At 38.4% G+C, this 5329-nt stretch overlaps 2 pseudogenes across 2 annotated transcripts; one reads left to right on the top strand and one right to left on the bottom strand.

Annotated features, from left to right (window-relative positions):
- Positions 1–1084, bottom strand: LOC145792571 (cell division cycle 20.2, cofactor of APC complex pseudogene; annotated as a pseudogene). The gene has a single exon (XR_014331967.1). The product of XR_014331967.1 is annotated as a cell division cycle 20.2, cofactor of APC complex pseudogene (transcript).
- Positions 1085–1174: 90 nt separating this feature from the next.
- On the top strand, positions 1175–4733 carry LOC145792561 (squamosa promoter-binding-like protein 16 pseudogene; annotated as a pseudogene). Its single transcript, XR_014331923.1, has 4 exons — positions 1175–1241; positions 1692–1777; positions 2122–2978; positions 3654–4733. The product of XR_014331923.1 is annotated as a squamosa promoter-binding-like protein 16 pseudogene (transcript).
- The last annotated feature ends 596 nt before the right edge of the window (positions 4734–5329 follow it).

Genomic DNA, 5329 nt, shown 5'->3' with positions numbered 1-5329 from the left:
TTTTTTTTTTTTTTTTTTTTTTGTTTAATAATAATAATAAGAATAAAATAAAATAGATAAAGAAAACAGGGAATATTTTTGGGGGGAGGATGTGCAGGCGGTGGAATATATGATAGAGTTTTGGATGAGTGGGTGCAAAGATGAAGATTGGTTTAAAAAATAAAAAAGGGGTATGGGTGAGACATGGTGGGAACAAAGAGAAAAAATAAATAAATAAAGGGTTTGTCTGTGTAAAGATTCAATAGGCAATGGAGTCTTTGCCGATTGGAGTAGAGCGATTCAGGGTGAGCAAATGGCTCAGGATTTGCCTTAGGTGCAGGTTTCGCCACTTCAGCAGGAGTCCCAAAAACATTCCAAAATCTTAGAGTTTCATCCCCTGCAGCAGATGCTACTGTACATCCATCTGGGCTCTGAGCCATGAAAAGAACTCTGGATGTATGGCCAGTGAGCTCTGCTACTTTCACCATAGATGGGTACTTCCAAAGTGTAAGCTGATTCTGTGTAAAGCCATGAGAGCTAAGCATCTCGCGCTCATTCTTGTTCCACAGAAGAGAACAGACCTGTGATCCAGTGTCAATCGAGTTCAAGCAAGCACCGGTGTGGGTGTTCCAAAACTTTATGCACCTGTCACTGCCACCTCCACCAGAGGCCAGCAAGTTACCCTGGAACGGACACCAAGAAAGGGCTTTAACAACGGCTGTGTGGTCGTCAAGCCTGTGAAGCCACTGTGTTGGGGAATTAGAAGAAGCCGTCGATCTGTCCCATATATGCAGGAGATTATCATTTCCCCCACTTGCTAACTGTTGACCCGAGGCTGACCATTTTAGCCCACAGACTTCTTGATGGTGTCCCCTGTAGGTTTCAACAATATGTGATCTTACTCTTACATCGTTGTTGATGATCTGACCATCCATTTCTCCAGTTGTCAAAATATGATTGTTCCAATCCATAGATCCAACTCGTGATTGATGGCCACCTCTCAAGATTCGTAGCTGTCGATTAGCTGTAGAATCCCAAAGTTGGGTGTTTTTTTGGTGCTCTCAAGGGAGCCTTAGATGGTGGGCTTGATATTCCGCACAGTGACAAGAGGTTTGCTGGTTTCAGTAAAGACAGTAAGCAACTTGATGCTGAGGTTCACCACAAATACATCTATGGAGGCCATGTGTCTGCATACATGGCGACTCTGGTGGAAGATGAGCCAGAGAAGTACCAGTCTCACTTTTGCGAATACATAAAGAGAGGTATTGAGCCTGATGGCATAGAGGAGATGTACAAAAGGGTTCATGCATCAATACGCGCTGATCCGAGGAAAGGAAGGCCAGCTTGATAGAGAGGTTAAATGCTCTCAACGCTGCTGCCCCTGCTGATGATGGTGATGACAAGGAGGAAAGAGGGGAGTGAAAGCATGTGTAGAGGTCCGGCGGGCGGCCAAGGCGAGGCTGCCGCTCGCCGGTGAAGCAGAATTACTAGCTTCTTAACCTTGCTCTGATACCATGTAAGAATTGATATATTATTGATTGATGTATTGATGTATTACAAGATTGATTTATTCTGTATATTACAATTCCTATATATAGAGGAGAAGATGGTAGTGGAGTGTGTGATAGTGGAGGTGGTAGGTGTGGAGAAAAATAGTGGAGGTAGTAGGTGAGTGGTATAGTGGAGTAGGTGAAGGTAAGATGAGAAATTCTAACACGGTATTACGCCTCTACATCTAGCTGCTGGTACGTCTAGTTCAGATGATATGGTTGACGCTTTGACAAGTGATCCACAGGAGGTATTTTGCTTTACTCAAATACTCTTGAGTACCCTCTTTAGATTTTGTACATTGATGCCTTTAGCTGCCTCTGACAGCTGACTCAACTTCGTGAATCTCCCTACATGACGGGTATTAATTTTTAAAGGCTTCATGAGGCCTCAGTTTCAAAACAGTGGTGTTGCGATCCCTTTCTTCTAAAAAAAAGGGAAAGGGTCAGCAATGTGATACTATTTTGGCTTGTGACTTAGTGGCATTTTCTTAATTGTACCTTCTGTATAACATGCTTTCAAGCAATTTTTCCAATTTTGTGTTCTTTATAAATCATTTATTTTTCCTCCCCTCTCTTTTGTCTTCTAATGTAGATTGGGTTGCACTGCTGGAACTCCCTCCTGGATGCAAATGGGCTGTCTCCATATGCATATGCCTTGATGAGGAATAACCACTCTTCTAACAGGCTGGTGACCCGTAAGCTTGCTGACAGGAAAAATGGTCAAGTTTCGGTATCAATTGGAAATGAGATAGAGCAACAATGTTTGAGAGTGAATCGGGAGCATCAGCAAAGGTCCCAATTCAAGCGAGGGCAAAGATCTTGTTCCAATTGTGCAGTTGTGGCCACAAGATACAATAGTAGGATAGCTGTTTCACAAGGCTTGCTTCACCGGCCATACATGCATTCAATACTTGCCATTGCTGCTGTTTGTGTATGTGTCTGCCTGTTTATGCGAGGCCACCCAAACGTTAACTTAGTTAACCCCTTCAAGTGGGAGAATTTGGGTTATGGCCCAATGTAATTGGAAGTGGAAGAAGAGAACTATATGCCAAATTTGGAGAAGGATAAAAATTAAGGATGTAGTAATTTAATGGGGAAAAAGGGTTCAGTTTTTGAGTGGGACTGGAGTAGCATTTGATTCAGATATTGCCTCTTCCTCTCTTGGATTACTGGGAAAGGGCAAATAACGGTTGAAGATGAGTTTTCTTTCTAATTAGGGTGTTGGATATTTATATATTGCCAAACTAGAGAGTTGGGATCTTTTTGCATTTGCTCTTCTTCTCAATCCATTTTGTTTTAGTGAACAGATTGATTTTATTGGATTTAGGAAACATTGAGCTCTGAAAACCCTTTTATAACATAGTGGCTGAGACGATGGGATTCAAAATGCAAAAGATAGTGGAACTGAAATATCAAGGCCCAGATTTACAAGGGAGAAGAAAAAGAAGTGTAAGCAATCTTACTCTTATACTATATTGTCTTCGTTTTTTTTTTTTTTAACTTTTTATTTACATGGATACTTAGTGTAGAGAAATACTGACTTCAGATTGATTTCAGTACTGTAAAGTCAATCAGTATGATCATATAGAATTTGTGACATTTATATATAGTTGAATAGGGAAATATTTATTCTAAGTATATTTAGGGTAAATTACCAATAGGTTTTACTTTTGGACTTATTACCCATAAAGTTTTATTGATAAATTTATCAATCTCTCTTGTTTTTATGAATAAATTTACAATTATAAATTTATCAGTTAGGACCTATAGATAAATAAGTCTAATTAATAAGACTGATTGGTAAGTGTCCCTTTAAAATAACATATATGGAGTCTTTCATTTTGATCATGCTATTGTTTAGGTTTGTTTAAATTTGTTGAATATTTTACTCAGTGGTACTATCAACAAAAAATTTATTTTAAATTAATAAACAAGAAGATTGATGATTATGTTCTAAGACGAACACGAAGTTTAATGATTATGATGTTCTAAGACCAACACGAAGATTACTGATTATGATGTTCTAAGACAAAGGTAACCCAAAATAATCCTAAACAAATTCAATTTTCTAAATAATTAAATCCTTTATTCTTATGCTTTTCATTCCCCATCATTTTTCTCCAGCTGTGTCAAAGTCGTGCACGAGGTGGAACGGCGGACTTTTATGGGTTGAGCAGATACATCGGCTTTGAAGGTGCTTATTACAGTGAAGCTTTTGTGTGCATACGGATACATCCTGGGCTTGCAAATTTTACTGGACTTTGTTTCATCATATGGCTGTAGAGATTTGGAGGTCTGGTGGACCAATCTTTTCCTGGTAAAAACTTGTTGGTTAGTTTCTGCACTGGTTGCTGGCTGGTTAGGATTGATGTTCCGTTTTGGTTGGTTGGATGGATCACATGTTGGGTTTTTAGCTTGTTGGACTTCCTTTGATGTTTGGGCCTAATATGAGTTAAATGGCCTGGATAGGCATGATGTTAGATATGGGCTGCTGAGTTAATCTGCGTTTTGGTTTTAGAAAAAGGTTACAGGATTTGAGCTGTGGGTTATTGGTTTGGAGTGGGTCAAGTAGTTTGGTTGCAGGTTAATTGGTTGGGTTAGTGGATCAGGCTATAATGGGTCAGGTCAAATATAATTTTATTTTCTTTGACACCACCTTCCTCAGATGTGTTCAATGCAATTTTGAGCAATTCTGTTGGAGGTCTCAGCTAGTTGTGTGAACGATGAGATGACAATTGATGGCAACAAACTTCTGGCAAGACAAGACACCAAAGAAGATGACAAGTTTCTAGCTAGAAACCAACGGTGAGGGACTGTGGTTGTCGACAGCATGAATGACAACAAATGGTTATGATTTGGGAGTTGTTTGGGATGACCTAAATAAGTATAATTTTTTGTCTTTTTACGAAAAGATGAGAAAAGTAGAGAGGTGATGTGATGGAAAAAAGATAAAAAGATGGATTATTTTTAGGTTGCCAAACTTGGCCTTGATGATTCTAGCTACGGGTTCCAGTGATGAGGCTAATGCTGGTTGATGATGGGTGTTGTCTAAAAAAAAGGGACACAGATGCGGATTTTAAAATCAAAAGAAAAAAATAAAAATATGAACACTGCAGGGACATGACAAAAAAATTAATTTTATTTGCTATGTAAAAACTAGAACACTTTCGTCATGATTTTATAGATTGTGTACTCTTATTTAAACACGCTCTACCTCATATTGTTTTGTGGTTAAGATATTGTGATGAATCTATTTCAAACATGTGAATTAGATGAAATTGCCACAGGTATATGCATCATTTGATCAAAGTAATCTCATATATATTGCAACATTTGAACATCAGACTTCATGACCCCTAATTTGAAGAAAATCGAAGAAACCCAAGTATCTCTTTGTTGAAAGAGCCCCTAATTTAAACAGCTGCAGTTCAACTTAGACCCAACCCGAGATACATATCTACATCTCTCCTCCTCCTTTATGTTGCTAGGTTCTTCTTCTCTTTTTCTCTCCTTTGCTGCTCGTTAACTCTTCCTCGTCTTTCCCTGTTCTTCGTTTCATGCCATCATATGATAGCATCTTAATTGTTTCTTCAGAAATTAATCAAGGGAGAACCATTGAACAATTTTTTTTTTCCAGTTTTTATAAATTGCTCATTGCTTGCATGTCCAATCCTACTATAATGATAATACAGGATATGTGTTAATAGCTTTTAAAGCATTGAAAATGTGTTTTATTCTAGATCTAGAAGGTTCTTATACATACATTGAAAACTATTTTGGAAAGATGGTTATAATCAGTT

Source organism: Camellia sinensis, chromosome 6 (genome assembly GCF_055761805.1).
Source record: "Camellia sinensis isolate YWXY chromosome 6, ASM5576180v1, whole genome shotgun sequence".
In the NCBI taxonomy this organism is placed as follows: Eukaryota; Viridiplantae; Streptophyta; class Magnoliopsida; order Ericales; family Theaceae; genus Camellia; species Camellia sinensis.
Note: the sequence above shows the minus strand (reverse complement) of the source record. Positions and strands in the feature narration are given on the sequence as shown.